This window comes from Schistocerca serialis, chromosome 2 (genome assembly GCF_023864345.2).
Source record: "Schistocerca serialis cubense isolate TAMUIC-IGC-003099 chromosome 2, iqSchSeri2.2, whole genome shotgun sequence".
NCBI lineage: Eukaryota > Metazoa > Arthropoda > Insecta > Orthoptera > Acrididae > Schistocerca > Schistocerca serialis.
In genome coordinates, this window is record NC_064639.1 from 391,075,677 (window position 1) to 391,098,339 (window position 22,663).

A 22,663-nucleotide genomic window follows, 5' to 3' on the forward strand; every position below is an offset into this window, starting at 1 on the left:
TTATCACTTAGGCTTTCCTATATTAACATTCCAGAAGTAACCAACATTTAAATGCAGTTAAAGAATTAATTCATTATTTATTAAAATATAGTGTCTCACATTTCAGTACTTATAACGAGCTAGTTTGATAGTTTGCGCTGTTTGCAACATTGCAGTCACTGTCTTATCTCGTGTAATCAAAATGATGAAACACGACCAACGTTAATCACCACAAAGCAGGTATGATGGATCGTTTAATAAGGCAGTCCACAACAGAGGCTATCACCTCACCGTGGGCTACGTGTACACCTGCTTTCTATTTCATGTAAGTACAGTTTGCATACAATGTACACACAAAAGAAAACAGCCTATATAGATGCACACCAGTATACATACTGAATGTGTCTAGTTTTGAACAAATGAAAAAATGACATATAAATTATGATTTTTTTCAAAATTATGCAGTCTAACTGTGGTATCAAAGTTCGATACCACACTTGTTAGGGGTTGCAGATATCGACCGCGGTCCGTAATAGATATCGCTGGACCGGCGAGTCGCCGCTAGCGCCGCTCCGCGGCTTGTGACAAGTATCTAGCGAGCTCTCGCCCACTCTTGCTCGGGATGTCAACTAGGAGTGTAGCATAGCCTTCAGCTGATAGGCAGCAACCTCTAACAAGGCGCTTAGTCAAGTATGATATAAGTAATGCTTCTCTAGATATCTGTTTGTAATTATATGTATCTAGCATATGAAGAAGCCTTTAACGTAAGTTAAGTACAATATATATTATTTTTTACCAACGACTACTAATTATTTCAGTCGTTGCAGATACAGATTATGCAGCAAGCTCCTTACCGACTTCGCTGCCAAACCTGCAATATATGTTTCTATTTAGTATTGGCCACCTGCCATCATAACAACTGACGACGAGAATCATAACACTAACTGAAAAGCTACGTAAATTTAGATTATTAGGCAATCCATAATTCAGAACGCGGTCATCGAACTTGAATATGGACTCGATTTTTTATGCCGAGACAACAACAAACAACTTTAATTATTAAATTTACCATGGGCGAGTGTGAAGAACAATTTTTTGTATTTTTCTGCTACCCTATTCAGGCTGTTTCCCTATATTTCCACTCTCGAATAGCACGGGGGAAGAACGAACACTTAGAACTTTCCGTGCAAGCTCCTATTCCTCCTCTTTCATTACGATGATAATTTTTCCTTATCTACGTGGGCTTTAACAATATTTTTACATTCGGAGGAGAAAGGTGCTGATTAAAATTTCGTGAGATCATCTCACCTCTCACTGCAACGAAAAATGCGTTTCTTTTAATTACTGCCACCCCGCCTAGCGTATCATATCTTTGGCACTCTCTTCCCTCTTTAGAGATAACACAAAAGGAGCTGGTAGTCTCTGAACTGTTTCGATGACCTCACACAATTTTGTCTGGTGAATATCCTATGCAGCGGAGCAATACTCCTGGAAAGGACGCAGATGCGTTGTATAGTATTTAGTAGATACGTTGCATCTCCTAAGTGTTCTGCCAATAAAACGCAGTCTTTGGTTTGCCTCCTCCATACCATTTTCTATATGATCGTTCCAATTTAAGTAGTTCGTAATAGCAATCCGTATATATTTAGTTGAAGTGGCAGCCTTTATGTGATTTATCGTGCAATCGAAATTTAAAGGATTGCTTTAATTAGTGGATATAAGATCCGCAAATTACGCGGAACACTATTTCATCATGTAGGCCAGATATATTTCAGCACCTCTGTGTCATTGTCAGTTGCTTTCCTTTTTAAAATCTGTAAAATGTGAACATGTTTTGTTGCTAATTAATCTACGAAAATTAGGCGTATAAACAGTTTCTGTTTGTCGCTATTATTAACCTAGTTTTGCTTTACAGTATCACGCAAGACCCTCTGTACATTATCGACTACTGGTAGCTTGTCATCCACAACTAAATCATGTTAATGTGAATTTGGCTGGGGAGACAACACATCATTTTACATTTTATATCCGATCGTAATTTTGCTGTGGGAAAATATTTCAGCACTATATTTGTGATTACCTACATTTAGCTTTCCCAAACCCTTTTTCATCTGCATTCCCTGAGTTATTGAGAAGCGCACACGAACACTACACGTATTTGGAAATAACATTTTTTTTTTCGCAGGAGAGCTTCTGTAAAGTTTGGAAGGTAGGAGACGAGATACTGGCAGAAGTAAAGCTGTGAGTAGCGGACGTGAGTCGTGCTTCGGTAGCTCAGTTGGTAGAGCACTTGTCCGCGAAAGGCAAAGGTCCCGAGTTCGAGTCTCGGTCGGGCAGACAGTTTTAATCTGCCTACTAGGCCAACTGGGACTGGACAAACAACATCAACAGTTACGCTGTGTTTCTATAAAACTGAAAAATGTTGCTTATAAACGATGTTCTGCATAATATGTACAGTGTCTGTGTCTGCTTCTCAGCGACTCATGGGAATGCAGACGAAAAAGAATTTTCGAAAGCTAAGTGTAAGTAATCACAAAATAGTCGCGAAGTACCTTTGTGCAACAAAATTACTTTCAGATGTAAAGTGATATTTCAACTCGCCAACCAACTTCACACTAACATCATTTAGTTGTAGATAATAGGCTACCAGTACGCGATAGTGGACAATGTCCTGCTTAACGCTATATCGTAAAACTAAGGTGATAACAACAACAAACATTCAATGTTTCAGGCCTAAATTTTGTCGATTGATTATCACTTAAAACATGTCATATTTTACAAATACGAATGACGAAAACCCATTGACGAAGGCACTGGAACATGTTTGGGTCTACATGAAAAAAAATAGCATTCTGCGTAACAGGTGGACCCTATTACCAGTAATTTTACTTTAAAACTCGGCCAACACGAGAGCAACAAAACCAAATCATAAGTAGAATTCCTTTGGTCCTCACGTGGATGACCTCATAATTTTTACTGTCTACAGTCAGTTGCTACTTTTCAAACCGTACAGATCCATTAGCAGCAAGTGACTTTTATTATACAACAAATTTTAAAGTGTTGTGGATCATTCGTAAGAAGTAGAAAACAAATGTAACGAACAGTTAATTCAATGATATGTTTGTTCCTTAACTTGGAAACTTAGCATTTTCTAACTCATGCTAGTTCCAAATAGGTTTTTTAGTGCTAGTTACTGTCAACGTTTTACGATAAACGCACGAGCTGTTGCTTCTGATTCATATATCTGTTCAGAGAATTCAGAACGTAAGTTGCACATGCTATCTCACGCTAAGACATGCTGTAGTGGTGCATTGTCAGGACAGAGTACGTGCTCCTGGTTTCCTGCAGCCTCAGTGCTGCTGCAGTACGGATAACAGACGCTTCACAGTGTGGGAACGAAATGACGTAGCAAGTTAAAGTGCACGTGTCTCTACAAGTCTTGTGGGCGAAACGACCAAACTGCACACACATGACCGTGAAATTCTGGCTCATGTAGAGCAAATTCCAAGTCGGGTGCAGCTGTAGTGTAACGTCGCCAACAGTTTGACCAAGTCTGAAAGGACATGAGCCATGCTGAACGGAAAAGACGAAAGATTTTGCACCATGCGATTTCCATCTGTTTGGAAAGCTGAAAGAACATAGTCGGAAGAGATTATCTGACGAAGAGAATGTTCACAAAGCAGTTCTTGCACGGTTACGCGATCAACGAATGGATCTTTAGCGTCGAGGAAATAAACCATTGGTAGAAGTTTCCGATCGTTTTTTGCTGAGACTCGGTGACTGTGTCGAGAAATTGTGTCGTGTATCTGTCTCACTTTGAAGTGTAGTGAAGTATTCATTAAAAGGTATTTGGCCTGCCATAATAATGTGTAACTTATTTCTTGAAGTCTCCGCGAACATATAAATAGCACAACGCATTTCATAAGATTTCCCCTACAACATGCACCCTCTTATTAATTTTATACACTTGTATCATTATCATCACCTTCATCATTCAGATCGATCACTTGGTCATGTGGTCTTTTCGAGTCGGTGTGCAACAAAGGATTCCAGCCTCTCCTTCCATTTCTGCCGATCTTGAGTTTCCCGTTGCCAATTCAGTCCAGGTGTCTTTCTTCAGTCTTTCTTCCATCTCTCCCGTGGAGTCCCCGTTAGCCCTTTTGGTTAGCTCTAATCTAGTAGATGTTATGACCATTTGCATTTTCTTCGGGCGACGTGATCATTCCACTATCATTTCAAGGTATTCACTCATTCCATTATGTCAACTGCTTTCTATCTGTCCTTCTTTGTGTAGTTTTTCAGAAAATTTCTCGTGGTGATTATCAGCGGTCTTGATTAATTTTTTTTAAATAATCGGTTTCGGACAAAATGTGACAATTTTCAGACTATATGACATCAAGATGGCAGGCGGTGATGGTGAACGGAGTAGGTATTGTGGATCCCCTAGCAATTGACGTTCGCAGATCCATGAAACTTTATCCGTTCACTGTATCGCATGCCTTTATGGCGTAATATACTCTGAAGATGGTCGCATTTTGAACGAAACCGGTAACCATCGCCAATAAATATTTTATTGCCGTCTAGGTTATTTCTAATTCAATTTAGAAGCATTCTTTCTGTAGCCCAACATTGATGTTTCCACTCCCCTTTGGGTTACTATTAGTTTTCTGGCAATGAACGCATTTAAAGTCCATGGTTCACAGCCATATGTTATTAGTGGAAGTGTACATTGGCTAAAACCTGTTTTCTTCAGTTCAGACGGCATATTAGATATCAAAACTGAAGAGTACCTTCCATAAGCTTGCCAGTTAAATTTAAATGTCGAAATATTTTTGTTTTACATCTCATTTCACATTTGCAAATTGACCCAGATAGACTTCTTCTGTCCCCTTTTACAGTTGCTTACGTCCAACGAGTCACGATCTTGATATTATCATGGTACATTATGAAAACTAACTTCAGAGCAGACCAACGCAAGTTCGATAACCAATCTTTGAAATTTTATATTATTTGAAAATATTTAGTCTCTTTTCAAGAACTTGGATTTCCTTCGTGTTCCAATTCGGTTCAGCCATAGCTGCCTCTAGAAGTAATGTAAACAATTTTGAAGATATAGTCACCTTATTTTACACCATTTTCAATGAGGAATTCATTGGTTTTTTTCAATAATACTCACAATGGCTGTTAAAGTTTTATATATGTTACTTAAGACTTCAATATTGTCCTGTCCTATTCCTTCTCCTGTTCAAGCCTCAAACACAGTTGGGTGCTGATCGTATCGAATGCCTATCTAAAATCTATAAAAGTAAAAGAAAAAGGTATATGGTACTCATTTGTTATACTACTTGTTTCGCTTTGATAGAGGGTGTAACCGTTTGTAATGAATCCCGTGCGGAACCCAGCTTGTTCAGCGGGTTGAGCCAGAGAAGTGTTGTGCTCAGTCTTGTAGTCAAAATTGTAATAAAAACTTTGTATAATATGGACAGAAGGCTGATAGAGCGATAGCTTTTTACATCTTTAATACTACCTTTCTTATGTACACTACTGATCATTAAAATTGCTAAACCACGAAGATGACGTGCTACAGACGCGAAATTTAACCGACAGGAAGAAGATTCTGTGATATGCAAATGATTAGCTTTTCAGAGCATTCACACAAGGTTGACGCCGGTGGCGACACCTACAACGTGCTGACATGAGGAAAGTTTCCAACCGATTTCTCGTACACAAACAGCAGTTAACCGGCGTTGCCCGGTGAAACGTTATTGTGATGCCTCGTGTAAGGAGGAGAAATACGTACCATCACGTTTCCGACTTTGCTAAAGGTCGGATTGTAGCCTATGGCGATTGCGGTTTATCGTATCGCGACATTGGTGCTCGCGTTCGTCGAGATCCAATGACTGTTAGCCGAATATGGAATCGGTGGGTTCAGGAGAGTAATACGGAACGCCCTGCTGGATCCCAACGGCCTTGTATCACTAGCAGTCGAGATACAGGCATCTTATCCGCATGGCTGTAACGGATCGTGCAGCCACGTCTCGATCCCTGAGTCAACAAATTGGGACGTTTGGAAGACAACAACCATCTACACGAACAGTTCGACGACGTTTGCAGCAGCATGGACTATCAGCTCGGAGACCATGGCTGCGGTTACCCTTGACGTTGCATCACAGACAGGAGCTCCTGCGATGGTGTACTCAACGACGAACCTGGGTGTACGAATGGCAAAACGTCATTTTTTCGGATGAATCCAGGTTCTGTTTACAGCATCATGATGGTCGCATCCGTGTTTGGCCACATCGCGGTGAACGCACATCGGAAGCGTGTATTCGTCATCGGCATACTGGCGTATCACCCGGCGTGATGGTATGGGGTGCCATTGGTTACACGTCTCTGTCACCTCTTGTTCGCATTGACGGCACTTTGAACAGTGGACGTTACATTTCAGATGTGTTACGACCCGTGGCTCTACCCTTCATTCGATCCCTGCGAAACTCTACATTTCAGCAGGATAATGCACGACCGCATGTTGCAGGTCCTGTAGGGCCTTTCTGGATACAGAAAATGTTCAACTGCTGCCCTGACCAGCACATTCTCCAGATTTCTCACCAACTGAAAACGTCTGGTCAATGGTGGGCGAGCAACTGGCTCGTCACAATACGCCAGTCACTACTCTTGATGAACTGTGGTATCGTGTTGAAGCTGCATGGGCAGCTGTACCTGTACACGTCATCCAAGCTCTGTTTGACTCAATGCCCAAGCGTATCAAGGCCGTTATTACGGTCAGAGGGGGTTGTGTTGGGAACTAATTCCTCAGGATCTATGCACCCAAATTGCGTGAAAATGTAATCACATGTCAGTTCTAGTATAATATGGCTGTGCAATGAATACCCGTTTATCATCTGCATTTCTTCTTGGTGTAGCAATTTTAATGGCCAGTAGCGTATTAGGATTATTTTGCCTTTATTCTAATCTCTTGGTAATGTTGCACTGCGCAGAATACATGAGAAAAATTTTTAGCTAAATGCTTTATAGATTCCCCATTCATCAGCTTTAAAATATCGACTGAGAGGTCATCACTATCTGTAGCGGTCCCGTTTTTGACCTTGTCTACAGTGTATTTGGAGCATTTCTGGGATTTACGAGACAGAGGCACCGGTTCCTCTAGGATTAAAGTATAGAATAATAACTGTTACCAGCTACAATAGGCACACGGGTGTTGGGCTTGTGCATTTCTCCAGGAGGTTTACATTCCATTATATGTTTTTACACTCTGCAACTACATCACAATATACACTCTACAAAACACTGTGAGATTCATGGCAGAGGGTACCGTTGTTAGGGCTTTTTCCGTACCATTCAAGTATGGAGCGACGGGAAAATGATTGTTTAAATGCCTCTGTGTGGTAATCTAATCTTATCCTCGTGATTCCAATGGGATCGATATGTAGAACATCGCCTTAGTGATAATCTAAAGCCGGCTACTGAAAATTTATCAGTAAACTTTCTCTTGATAGTTTCCGTCTGTCTTCAAGAGACTATCATCTCTCTCAGCGACGCTCTCCCGCGGTCAAACAAACCTGTGGCCATTCGTGCTGCCCTTCTCTGCATACCTTCCGTATCCCACACACTTGAGTAATATTCAAGGATGGGTCGCTTGACTGATTTTTAAGCAATCTCCTTTGTGGATTGATTGCATTTCCTTAGTATTCCAGCAGTAAAGCAAAGTATCCTACATGTTTTCCCACGACTGCGCCTATGTGATCGTTCCACTTCATGTCCAGTTTAATTCTTACACACAAGAATTTGTAAGAGTTTACAGATTTCAACTGTGATTCACTAATATTACACTAATATTATATTAATATACTAACAGTTTTTTGTTTTGTGAAGTGCACAGTCCTACAGTTTTGAAAATTTAAAACAAGCTGCCGATCACTGCAGCACTTTGAAATCTTATCACGGTCCCACTGAATATTTGTACAGCTTCGTTCATGCTGTACTTCGTTATGGATAACTGTATCATCTGCAAAAAGTCTTAGGTTACTATGAACATTGTCCACAAGACCATGAATATACAACATGAACAGCAAGGGACCCAATACACGTCGCTTGGGTACTCCGGAAGATGACTCTCCACCCAAGATACGTGTTTGCGTCCTTCCTACCAAAGAGTCCTTAGCCCAGTCACATATTTCGTCTGGGACCCCACATGGTCGTGCGTTGATCATATGCATTGGTGTGGTAGGGAGTGAAATGCTTTTCGGAAATTAAGTAATACTGCATTTATCCGATTGCCTTGATACATGACTTTCAGGATGTCTTGTGAGAAAAGTGGTAGCTGGGTTTCAAATCCATTCTGTTTGGCATGGAGGAGGACGTTCTGTTTGAGATACGTCGTTGTCTTCGAGCTCAAGATATGATCTGCGATTCTACAACAAATCGATGTCAAGGGTATTGGACGGCAGTTTTGTCAATCTTTCTCTTGTAGACATGTGTGACCTGTGCTTTCTTCCAGCTGCCGGACACATGTTTTTTGTTCGAAGGATCTACGATAGGATATAATTAACAGGTGATAATTTAGCGAATTGGTTATAGTATCTGATAGCGATTCCATTGAGCCCTTGGGCATTGTTCATATAAAGCATTTTCAGCTGTTTCTCAATATTCGTTCACATTTTTGTTGAACGCAGTTGGTTTTTATCATCCTGTAACCAAATATTTCCTTTTATCAATAGAGCAATTTATAAACAATGTTTTGTGAGTGGAATAAAATTTCCAAGGGTAAACTTAACTGCTTTTTCGACGTTATTTTACCACCTAACTAAAAATATGAAAGCCTTGAACCCCTTCCACTAAATTTAGTTGGTATTAAGATTCTTTTACAGGGAGTGCAGTGGAGCTGACGCTGAAATCATTAAGTATTTGATTATACCGTCGCTAGTCTCACTGAACTCTTCTGAACTCTACATGTCATGTGTGGTCTGACGTCTCCTTACCAGCAACAGGTCCCAGGTTCAAACTAGTCAATTCCCTAAAAAACACGCTCAGAGCGTGGTTGCGCGAAAGTGGTAGGGAGACACGACTTAGAACAAACAGACACCACACACAATGTTAGACACATTCCAATGATACTACAAAGCTTTCCAACAATAGTTATTATTAATAATAATAATAAGATAATAGTGCTAATATTAACTGAGACTTATAACAACAATCGTAATGTACATATAAGCAAAGTGAAGTGAAGAATGAAAATTTGTACCAAGACCAGGAACCAAACCCAGGTCTCCTGCTGACATGCCGTTACCACTACGCCACCCTGGCACAGTGGCTTTGCACAACTGCATGGACTACCATACCACGCCTCCCTACTCAATCCAAATTCCCATTCAGTTACAGGGCACTTGGTATTCTCCCTAAATTCGAACGGTATTGCAGAGGCTATCCAACCCTTTGGGAATAGCACTTCAGCCTGGAACAAAAGGGGGATCCTGTCTGAAACCAAGCGGCAGGTGCTTTAATCAAATGAAACTGTGGTTCCAGATGCTAATTCCACGCAGTTTGTAGAGTCTCGTCAATGCTGTTCGAGTGCAGAGGAAATACGAACAGAGCTGAGGCGTCGATGGGAGTTTGGATTGTGGAGGGACGCCTACTACATGCAGTTATGCAAAACCGATGTGCCAGGGTAGTATAGTGGTCAGCGCATCTGACCAGTGAACAGGAGACCTAGGTCCGAAGACCGGCCTAGTAAAAAAAAAAAAAAAAAAAAAAAAAAAAAACCTATCGGTCGACACTTTAGGCTGGAAAAGGTCTCCAGAACGATTTAGTTTCATTTATCAATTTATTTCATATTACTTGGCCCGTCTGATCCCCATGACATTAGGGACAATTTTTTATGTACTTCTGCATTTTCTCAGAGGCCGGAAAGAAAAGGTTGAGGATGGATTGATCAGCGGTATACCTACGGGGCACGTGTTCCTTCGCTATTTGTTCATCGTCGCTGTACGGAACCACACTGAGATTGAATTACTTATCATTTCTATTAGTTCTTACGTACATTTTTTAGTATAAATGTTTTTGAAAAAATGTTTGTGAAATCTTATGGGACTTAACTGCTAAGGTCATCAGTCCCTAAGCTTACACACTACTTAACCTAAATTATCCTAAGGATAAACACACACACCCATGCCCGAGGGAGGACTCGAACCTCCGCCGGGACCCTTTTTTTTTTTAAAGTATAATTTCGTATAGTTGATCAGTGATTTACCACTAAAAAAAAACGTGGTCAATTCCTTCATTGTGTTAATGTCTCCGACTCCACGAGATACTTCAGAGAGTAAACAGAAATTGTATGCAGGTGTATAGTTATCAATAATTTTATCAACGTTTCTTTTTCATCGAAAAACTTAGATCAGTTTCATCGTCTTTGGCGGTTTCTCTTTCTCGTGGCATTTTTATGGCTATAAAAATCATTTAAGGATTCATATCCTCTCCTTGTTCCTACTTACTGAGAGAACTTATACTTAAAACATTTTGCCCTCTAAACAAGGCAGAGAGAGAGAGAAACGTTTCAGCATATACAAGTGTATATTAGTTTAGAGAAAGCCAAGTGGAAGCTTATGGCTGGAAAGAATCAGCTAAAGCCGGCCAATGTGGCCGAGCGGCTCTAGGCGCTTCAGTTCGGAACCACGTTGCTGCTGCTGCTGCGGTCGCAGGTTCGAATCCTGTCTCGGGCATGGATGTGTGTGATGTCTTTAGTTAGGTTTGAGTACTTCTAAGTCTATGGGACTGATGACCTCAGATGTTAAGTCCCATAGTGATTAGAGCCATTTAAATTAGCTAATAGCGTTAGACAAACATCAAGGGTGAATTGTAGGCTTGTGCCTGTCTTCAAGTGGTTTACTTTCATTTACGTGGTCCTACAGTCTGTGTTCGAGTTCACTGTTTAGATAAAAAGAAAATAATTAGATAATTAGTAAATAGACGCAAGTGAAACTACTGGAAATGGCTAAACAGTGAACTCCTTGGTTGAGGGAACAGTGTCAAGCAAGTGCAGATCGTGGTGGTCGTTGGAACTAAGGATGCTTGACGTCTGCGCTCCGAGATCATACTTCGATCACGCCAGTGACTAGCAGAGTGGACTGAAAATCCTACCCTTGCTCACAGAGTTTCAACGAAACTCACACTCTGCAGCATTGTCCCCAGAAAGTACCGTGGTCCCCTTGTGTCCCAGTGGAGTGGAGGTCTTGAACTAAGACTTAGAGGGTTCTGTGATAAGCTAGGCTGCGGCTCCGTAGACTTGCGCCACAGTGTTGACAGCTGTAGGGACCCCATGAATAGATCAGATGTGCACTGCACCTCAGAGAGAGCTATCCAACTTGCTGACTGTATGGTGTGCACACAAGGGTGTTTTAGGTTACATCCAATCCAACAGTAGCTATGGTAAATTCAGAAATATGAGTGTAAGATACAAAGAAATGCCTGCCACAGAGAAATGAAAATCCTAATTATTAACTGCCGAAGCATTCCCAACAAAGTGCCGGAGTTTAAAGTTTTCCTAAAAGGCACTGAAGCTTACATAGTTCTATGCACGGAAAGTAGGTTAAAACCTGAAGTTAATAGCTGTGAGATATTTGGGGAAAATTTAAGCTTATAACGAAATGAAAGGAAACGAATGTGTTTGTTGTAGTAGGTAAGAAATTCAAATCCACCGAAATACAAGTTGAAGCTGCATGTTTGATGTTTGGACAAGACTCAGTACCAAAGGTGGGCAGAAAACTATTATAGGATCCTTCTATCGACAACGAGATTCTCCTCTTAATGTAACCGAAAACTTTAGAGAAAACCTCAGTTCACTTGTACATGAATTCACTAATCGTACCGGAATCCTTGTAGGAGCCTTTAATCGTCCAACAATCAATTGGGATAGTTATAGCTTTGTTAGTGGCGGGCGTAATAAGACATCCGGTGAAACGTTACTAAATGCCTTCTCTGAAAACTACCTAGAACAGGTAGTTCAGAAACCCATTCATAATAAAACAGATCCAGTGGCAACAAACAGATCTGATCCCTTTGAGGAACTCCACATCGAAACTGATATCAGTGACCATGAGGTAGTTATAGCAAAAACGAATACCTTAACACAAAGAGCAACTAAAACACAACAGTGTTACACCTCAATAAGAAACCTGAAACTTTTATCTCAGGACAGGAGCATGCAGAGGAACTATGGCTCAAGTTTGGAAGCATAGTTGGTCATGCACTGAATAGACATTTATCCAGTAGGACAGATAATAATGGGAGAGATCCTCCATGGTACACAGTCACTAAAAACAAACTTCTAAAGAAACCCAGACCACTGCATAATAGGTATAAAACAAAGCATAGGGCTATACATAGAGATTTGTTGAATGAAAACTATTTGGCAGTCAAGACCGCAATAAGTAAAAATTTCGGTGACTACAGTAGGAAAATGTTATCAAGTGATCTTTCACACAAGCCAAAGAAATTCTGACCCTATGTAAAGGCTGTTAATGGCACCGAAGTAAGTATCCACTCATTCATAGACGAGACAGGAACTGAAATTGAGAGTAGCAAAGCAAAACCAGAAATGCTTAACTCTGTTTTCAAATGAAGTATTGCAAAGAAAAACGAAGGTCAGTGGGTTTCCAAGTTCTACAATGGATCGAAGGATGACCTATGCCGTATCACATCTATAATCTACATTTAAGTTAAGTTTCATAAAAGAGAAAACTATCAAAATGATCTACAGTGACCCTCAATTACCTTTAATTACTTATTTAACTTGTCGTAAATTACAGTGGCTGATGTTGCTTCTAAATAATTACATAACAGAAAAATTATCGCATTTCAGATTTTAACTTCTAGTAGCAAATGTGAATACCATGAAGTTTAATTGACGATGGACACAGTATTACGTAAAAAGGGGATGTAACAGATGAGACTTCTGCAGTTCTGAGTGAAGCCTTATGGCGGCACTGCGTGCGTTCATTACCTTGTCGGTGTTTAGGCAGCGTCAGGGGGCAGCAGGTGGCGCAGCTCCACACACCTCGTCGTCTCGGAAGCAACTCTCTCCTAACTTCTCCTTACCAAAATTTACCGAAGTTGGTTTAAAAAAAAGGTATCTGGCTGTGTTTTCAACTGACCAATCAGGGCCTCAATGTTAACCTTAAGCTCCGCCTACAAAAGTTCTGTCTATCCAATACTTTTCGTGGTAGGGCAATGTTTTTAACGTTTGCAACATAACAGAGACGTGTACAGCCTCACGCTAAAACTTTCAGCTGGTGTGGTCCTTTTAGTGTTATCGTAAGATCTATACTGTTCTTCTGGAGGGCTCTATCTTTTACCATGGGCTGTGGAGTGGTCCTGGCGGTCGGCTGGTGACTTGGGTGTTCATCCCTCATCGTAGGGCCTCCTAGCCTACACGACTCTGCTCTCGGCTTCTGTTCTCGTTTCTTCCCTCGGAACTGCGTCTGTTTCACGGTGAGAAGGTATGACACGCATTTAGGCGTTCTAGTGTTAGTCTGTGGTATTCCATTTGCTCACTCGTTGATCGTATTACTTTGGTTAATTTAATGCCAGGATTTGTTCGGAGCCATGTGACATACTGCCGGATTTGCTATCATGTCAGGGTTTTCATGGGAGGTGTTGGATTTGCCTGACACCTTACATATGTTGTTCCTTGTCAGACCACCCCTTGTTCAGGCTAAATAGGCAATAAATAAATAAATAATTAAGAAATAATTGTGAATCCTATAAAGAACAGTCAGTCATCCATTATGGATAGAATTCACTATGATGTTTGACTGTAGTGCAGAGGCTGATATATTTCGAGTATTTCTTATTTGTAATTTGCTCTTGATTTGTATCTAACGCTGTCAGCAGATTCTTTCCAATACTAAACTTCCGCTTGGTCATCTTTAAACTAGTATAGAATCGTACATACACTTGTTGAAATTGCTTAGTCGCAAACGTCATGAGAGACAAAGCCACAAGTGGCACATGGGCGTCGTTAAACGGCGGCTGACCAGAGCCAGAAGGCAGTATATAAAAAGGCGGGCGGGAGGTTTCTTAACAGGCTGCCGGAGGGAGGAGTGAGTGGCAGAGCGCTTGCGGCACCGCCCTGGGCAGCCGTCCTAATAGCGAAACGGTGTAGCGGCCGCCGCCGGAAGCAATCAGCGTGGCGCGGCACAGTGGCGGCGCGGCAGGGTGAGCAGGGGGGCGCCGCCCGCCGGTCGATACGGCGATACAGCCGCCGCCGCCGCCGCCGTGCGTCCCGCGCTATCCAGAGGACCGCCAGTCCATTTATCACGCGTCCCCGCAGCCGCGCCGGCCTCATCTCGCCGGTACACCTGCAGCAGGGCCCCGGCTCCCGAGCCGTCGAGAGAATAACGGGGGAACGTTGTACGTCCGATTCCCCTCTAATCCAGAGAACAAATGCATTCCGCAGGATGTCATTACGTCTACAGCACATCAGCGTCCGTCCCAAATACGACAGTAACTCCCCGCGAAATGATTTTCGCAACGTGCCGGTTCCCCACACATTTCGAATTTTCCTGTGGGCCGATAGTCTTAAGGAAGAGCGACCGCGCCAGCTACAGGAAAATGTCGGTACGAACATACCGCATATTGGAGCGGCGAGCGTAGGCCGAGAGGAAGTCTGAGGTGACATCCATGGGAAATACGGGCCCCGCAACGAACTCATGACGTCACAGTAGTTGCCTTGCCCGTCATACACCGAGAATTCTCGGCTACGTCTGCGGACAGGCGAGAAATCAGTATGTCAATGAAAAGGTACCCAATAAAGTCCACGATTTTTTCGTATATCATCGCTAGCGTGAGTTTATTTAAATGCGCAGCTATGAGGTGACAGCTGGTGTGGCCGAGCGGTTCTAGGCGCTTCAGTCTGGAACCGCGCGACCACTACGGTCGCCTCGAGCATGGTTGTGTGTGATGTCCTTAGGTTAGTTAGGTTTAAGTAGTTATAAGTTCTAGAGGGGCTGATGACCTCAGATGTTAAGTCCCATAGTGCGCAGAGCCATTTTTTGATCTATGAGGTACAGAAGTGGTCTTAAACAGTAATTTGTTCCCTGCTGGAGACGGTCGATGCATCTCGTACGACCTGTAGTGTCACATGCTGAGATGTATGTCTCTTTGGCCCCGATGTGAAGCTGGTATCGTGGGACAGAGAGAGTGATCGTCGGTCGCGGGGGAGAGGCATTTTTCCTGAAGTCCACTATGCAACTTCATGTTGAGCGTGGCAATTGCGGGCAACATTTGGACGAAGAGGCTTTTTGTCACATTGTATTGAGCAGATGACATTGCATTGGCAGATGCAGCAAGACATTGTGCAAGCCCATACTGATTTTGGCTGTTGTCTATAGACTGTGGGACTTGTTGCGTTCTCCGCCGCTTCAAATGACACAAATTACAAGGTACTGTACTGTAATCGTACTCTGCTTTCCTTAAGTGAGCTCCAAGTTTGGAGCTCTTTTCCGAATTACGGATATTTACTGCAAATCTTATAAGTTCTATGTATTCGTACAATCAGAACTGAAACGTATTACAAACATGGTCTACGTTGCAACCCTTTCTCGTTGCCCTGCCTTCCGCGACGTATCGTGAGTCGCAGGAGTGATTTGTTGCGAAGTTATTTTGCATGGCATGACTTATTTCGACTTCCTAAATTTATGGAATGCATTTGTCCTTGATCAACTCACGAGCTGCTAATGTTTTAAATGTTAATGCATCTAGAACATCAGGTGAACATCTTATCGGTCACTTCCTGCGGGCAGGTCACGGTGGCCGAGCGGTTCTAGGGTTCTAGGCGCTTCAGTCCCGAACCGCGCTGCTGCTACGGTCGCAGGTTCGCATCCTGCCTCGGGCATGGATGTGTGTGATGTTCTTAGGTTAGTTAGGTTTAAGTAGTTCTAAGTTCTAGGAGACTGATGACCTCCGATGTTAAGTCCAGTAGTGCTCAGATCCATTTGAACCATTTGCACTTCCTGCGGGGCTTAAGAGGAATTACAGATGTATACTATGAATACCACTGTATGCTATTAATACCAGCTGTTTACTATATGGGTATCTAAATATAAATGGCCTTGTCCTTATTAAGAGACAGATTAAAGTTTGATCCCTGTCTCTAGCAGTGATCGGGATCCGTTGGTATTGGTTTATGTGGAGGATACAGTGGAGATGTCGGAGCATGTCTGAGATGTATTGTATTTTTAATACAGTCTCCAACAAGATTTTAATAACTGTATTATTGTGATTAAATGAGTTGGGTTTTAAAACTTTCTAAATTGGTGATGGACTTTAATTGTGACGGTTGTCTACCATTTACATTATTCCCCGTCGGATCGGAGATTTTATCCACTCGGGTACTGGGTGTTTGGTTGTCCTCGTTATCATTTCATCAACGGCGCGAAAACTGCCAAAATGGCGTCAAATAAAATGACTTGCACCAGCGGCCGAACAAGCACACATGGGGTCTCCCGGCTAATAATGCAATACCATAATTCCACTTCCTTTCATTGCATTGTGACGTTATTCTTAATAAATGCGTAGTGAAACGTGCAACCCATATGTAGAGTAGCCCAGCGCACCACACCATTTTCCCTTAGTAAGCCTGGCATTTTCATCTGGTATTTTGTTGTCCTACGGTTGGAGAATGGGGATTTTAATTACCATGGGCTCAACTAGGCACATGAAGTAGATTACACTGTGGCAGAATTATTGAGATCCGCGGAGAACTTACCATGACAAATTATTCCACTGTAGGCTACATATCCGTCACGAGAGAATTCAGCAAGCAGCAATTTCACAGAATTGTTTTCTCTTTTTCTTACAGTGCGGCTAGTTTCGATCTCAGGTGTGTAGTTGCATATTACGATGTGCAATTCCGATGCAGACTCAAGGGGTCGCAGACGCAGCTACATAGCTCTGAAGATGATCCGGGGCGATCGAAACTCATTGTACTGTAAAAAACCGTGGAACTGGAAAATTAAGGATGTATAACTTCTTAAAACTATTCCGCCCCGTATTATGCTTGACCCTACTACATCGAAGAAAGTAAAAATTCCAATGTAGGCACTGCCAAGTGTGATTATTACAGAACCATCAGTTTAGTAAGTCATGGTTTCAAAAAATTGGCATTATCTGTTTACAAAAAATGAAATGTCTGGTAAAAGTCAACCTCGGTGAAGGAAAATTTAATTCTGAAGAAATGTAGGAACAAAAAAGGCAATACTGAACCTACGACTTATGTTACGTTGCTGAACGGTAAACCATTTATAGATTGAGACAAGGTTTTGACTGTGTCTGATATACACATGTCTTCGAAATTCTGAATGTGGCAAAGATAAATACGGAGAGCGAAAGATAATTCACAGATTATATGTAAACCAAAACAGCAGTGTGAGAGAAGAAGTAATTGAGACGTGGATGAGAGAGGGCTGTAGCCTATGCCCGATGTTACTCAGAGTGTACACTGAGCAAGCTGTGAAGGAAACCATGGAGATATTTCTAAGTGAAATAAAAGCTCAGGGGGAAGAAACAAAAACTTTAACAATTGCTGGCTACATCAAAGAGGGCAAAGGAATTGGATGATCAGTTGAATGAGATGGACATGGTTCTGAAAACGTTTATAAAATGAACGTAAATAAAAGTAAAACAAGGGAACGTGGACGTAGCCGAATTAGACGAATCCTACGGAGCTACATTACGAAATGTGACAAAAAGGTGTAGATGGCTTTTGATATTTGCTCAACTAAACAGGCCATGAGGGCTGAAGTACAGTTAGACTAGATATTAAACGTAGAATGGCATTATCAAGAAAACCATTAATGAAAAACATAAATTTGTTCATATCGATTATAAATTTTAACGCGACTTGTATTATCCTTAAAAATCTTTTCTGTTGCTAATATAACATTAATTAATATGTGTTATTGACGACCAGTTACGACTGCTGAACTGTCATCGTCTAATCTTCAAACAATTTTTGGTTATTGGTTATAAATAGCGTTCCATTATGAATTTATCACTCGTGCCATGCCATTATTGCGGTGGAGACTGTACAGCACATTATAATATGTTTGTCAAAAGTAATACCATATCAGAAACGGGACTGACTTGCTATGGGGATGCCTTGCGCCTACCCAGCCAGCAACCAACGTTACGTCGGAGGAAAGCAGTCACATAACTGCCAGGCGCCAGCCTTCCCGCAGTTCGACGCAACTTCGCCACGATCTCCCGGGACAGTATCCCAGGCGCCGAAGTCTTTCAGAAATCTTTGTCTCTGTTAATTGATTAGTTCTTACGTTTAACCACTTCTCAGAGCTGACGTAATCTCTCTTGTTAAATAAGCTTGGATTTACTAAATCAACGTGAAAAAGTCTGGTCCGCAAAACCAGATGGACACAACATGACATATATGTGAAAAGTTGAGCGACGGTATAAGAAGTGAGAGAATTCCACTCTCTAGGAAGAAGTTGCATGAAATCAGTGGCCTCAGTGGCATAAAAATTTCTTTGCTACAATATAGGAGTAGAGGAAAAATTTTCTGAAACTGTACATCTGACGCACAGTATTACATGGAAATCAAACCTGGACATGGTAAAGTGTAAGACATAGTAACCGGAGCATTACAGGAGTCCTTTCTACTGAAGTTGCTTGTGTTCTTAGAAATTTCAGTCTCTTCTGGGACTTCTATAGACGTTGGTTTCCTTAGTCAGTATGCGAATTATGTATGTCATGGCCACAGTTTCGTGATGTTCCGCTACCGGAAATTTCAGACTTCGATTTAGCCACATGTGGTGTTCGTGTTGCTTAATACATTCTTATCAGTCCTTCCCGTTTCGCCTATATACACTGAGACCAGCCACAGTTCATTTCACAGATGTCCGCTGTGTGGAGGTAATTAGGTGCATCCGTTTTTCATCGGCAAAATTTATTTTGTTTTGACAGGATTGTGTTTACAATTCGTTTGCAACTTACATTTCAAAAAGCTAACACACTTTGTGGCTGCTGACACTGAAAATTGTCTAATTACCCTCCGTTTACTATCTTAGCAGAAGGTCGCCAAAGTGAAGTGTGCTTTTAGTTGTAAACATCTCTTTTTCCTCTTGCTTTGGTGCCTCACGTCACCTTCCTTACCCGTTGCTTTACAGACTAGACTCTCTTACTTGTATGTATGTGGTGTCTGTTTTTTTCGGATATGTCCATTTTGATCCAGCGACCAATACGATTTAAGACACAAAGGAATTACGGACGTTGGCTGCAAGGGGGCAACTTCAGTCGAGAAAGTTGAAAATTTGAAGCGGACTGAGATTCGACCCGGGTCTCCTGCTTACTAGGCAGATGCTCTGCCCATTATTTTTGCCGCTCTTTCTTATGCGCTGGGCTTATTCACATTTACTTATTTATTATTATTATTTTTTTTATAAGTGATACAAAATATTTACGTGTTCACAAGGTATTTCAAAGGAAGAACATTTGCCGAACCTTTTTACCGGAACTAGCGACAGAGTTATTAGTCGTCTGCAGGGAATTTCATTTGCTTGTGACGTATGTTGCTGTCGAGACGGGGGTGTTCTGGATGTGAAGTCTCGGTACCCTCGGTAAGGTGGCTGTCATCCTTGGTCGTTTCTCGATCGTCACTCTGCGTGCGTATTTAGCAGTCTTCCGACGGGGTGAGGTGTCGTTTCTTGTGACGTTGCTGTCATGATTGCTTACGCGTTTGCGTTTCTGTATCCGAACTTGGGTATGTGCCTCTGATGCCACTACAGTCTGAGACAAAGGCAGTCGTTGGCACCATGCGACTGTTGATTTCCTCTTACGACCTCTGTTTTTTTGTAATCGATCGGTGCTGCTCGGTGGTGGGCGTCGCCGCCAGCACAAAGCTCGTGTCGTCATCCTTCCGGGACACATTTGCTTATGTGAGAGGGAGAGATGTCGCCATAGATGTTGCTGCAGCTTCACCTGTCCGTACTTGTACGTTTCTTCGTTGGAGACATGCTGAGCGAACGTGGCCTTCCTGAGCAAGTTTTCGGCTGACTATCGTAAATGACTACCCCACTGCGGTCTCCAGCTGTGAGATAGGACGCCACATATTTTGGTAGCTTGATCCGTATTTGTTGCATACCACTATGTAGCGGGTAGGTGGTAAACGTGACCATTTTTCTGCTATGTGACTGAGTACCGTACCACAGTGTTGTATCACGATGTCAGTGACAATCTCAAATGGTAGCTTGAGTACTCTGACCGATCTTAATCCAACCCACGCATGATCAATAGCCACCACTCTGGCATGGCCGTCAGAATGTTTAAATTTAAGTCTATCTTTGTGGTTGCGTACGGTCTTGTCTCACACACCGTGTCGTTGATCAGTCTGACGTAGACCACACTGTTCGTGATAGGTAACTGGAATCCACTCATATCTTGTGGTTAGATTTCTTTGAAACGCCGGTTAAATCCGCAGGACAGAACAGGTAGTTGGAATTGTGGAAAGGGGCCAAAAATGAGCGACCGTCAGTTACACTCTAACACATATAACTTTATTTAGTTGCCCAAACATTACAGCGTAAATTCCCGAGCTTAACTATCGACTGAATACGTCACACAATCTGACGGCTAAAAGATACAACCTCTTTAATTTTTAAAGCGGCTGAAGGCCCAAAGATTTATCCAAAAATATCTTAAATGATGCTGAAGGCCCAAACAATGCAAGACTTGACAAGTAAGGAACTTTCAATTTTAAAACGGCCCATTATTTAAAACCCAACTAAAAGCATACAAATTCAAACCATCGGCTATGAGCCATTAAAATACAGAATGAAACACCAATAAGAAAAGGCAGTACAGCCAGCGACGCTCAGAAGTTTCCGGGGTTCGGTCTTCACTTGAAATATTAACGTTCGCTTAGGGGAGACAGGTAGTCGGCCCATCTATATCCGATCCGCCGGCAACCCAACCAAGAGACAGTCAACGGACCCACCGACAAGGCGACTTGCTTTCTATCCGACCAGTACACAAGGAACTCCAAAGCCAAAACGTAAAAGGCGTAGTTGTCCACAACCAAGTATTCATAAGCTGTCAAAACTACACACACGTGTTGGACAGCGACAACACGGTGAGGAAAGGACACTGCCTCAATTTTACGTCACCGGCCAGGGCAGGTAACCGGAACTCTAAATGTCACAAGGCAGAAAATTCCGCTGGTGCACTTGGACTTCAAATAACCAAAATACAGTTGAACTCCACCGGATGGTGGCCAAACTTTTGCTAACTCGAACACTCGCTGTTGCTCACGGGAATACCCACAACAGCCAACCATGAAAACCAACGGCACAATGTGAACAGACTGACTTCGGTAATTAAATCACCACTCAAATTTGATGTCCTGGGTCGGTGAGCCACGAACCTCGTAACAATCGGAACAGCTCCCACACACTCTGACACTGCGTAGAGACCGCCAGCGGGCCCGGCCCACTGCGCTGCGCGGAGATTTCCTGACTGATTCATACCAACCGACCGACTCGCTACACAACAGCACACCGACAGCATTTGAAATAACTTGTCAGTCGAAATCACATAAACTACATACAGTATCACGAACTCTTGCACGAAGAACTAGACAATACTAACGGCAGTGACAGTGCAATGAAATGGACGAATCAGGAGTGAGCACATGCAGCGAACCCATAAGCGATCGCCGGTCAAAACACACGTCGTCCGACCAGACGACCGACCGACACCCAACCAAGGTGGTCCGCACTTAAGTGATATGTATCGGCAACCGTCGGGCGAGCCATGGCTGTCTGGACCTCACTGCAGCCGCGCCCCGACTGAACTTCTGCCGCGTCCTATGTCAAACACTGCCAGGTCCGAACTCCACTGCTAGCGCGTTCCAACTCCTCGGGCAGATCCGAACCAACTCCGAACACACGACAACCGGGAAGTAATAGCAGTCAGCTATGATAGTACCCCAGGGCTTATATCGACAAGCACCGCTGCTGCTGCTCACGGGCAGGCAAGGCGGCAACTCGGTGATACCAGTTGTTGAAATTAACATAACGAGGTTGTAGTACAGTAAAGACAGTATGTCAAATGAGATATGACATGAACACGAGCCACGCACGGCTCAATCTTCACGTGTAAATCGTTCCACTTCAAATACGTTCTGTCGTGCAAATCCATTAATGAAACTGCTCTTCACGGTACATACACTCCTGGAAATGGAAAAAAGAACACATTGACACCGGTGTGTCAGACCTACTATACTTGCTCCGGACACTGCGAGAGGGCTGTACAAGCAATGATCACACGCACGGCACAGCGGACACACCAGGAACCGCGGTGTTGGCCGTCGAATGGCGCTAGCTGCGTAGCATTTGTGCACCGCCGCCGTCAGTGTCAGCCAGTTTGCCGTGGCATACGGAGCTCCATCGCAGTCTTTAACACTGGTAGCATGCCGCGACAGCGTGGACGTGAACCGTATGTGCAGTTGACGGACTTTGAGCGAGGGCGTATAGTGGGCATGCGGGAGGCCGGGTGGACGTACCGCCGAATTGCTCAACACGTGGGGCGTGAGGTCTCCACAGTACATCGATGTTGTCGCCAGTGGTCGGCGGAAGGTGCACGTGCCCGTCGACCTGGG

At 42.8% G+C, this 22,663-nt stretch overlaps 1 non-coding gene across 1 annotated transcript; it reads left to right on the forward strand.

The window, feature by feature from the left end:
- The first annotated feature begins 2,241 nt into the window (after window positions 1–2,241).
- Trnas-cga (transfer RNA serine (anticodon CGA)) lies at window positions 2,242–2,316 on the forward strand. The gene has a single exon. It is a non-coding gene; the product is annotated as a tRNA-Ser (tRNA).
- Window positions 2,317–22,663: the final 20,347 nt, after the last annotated feature.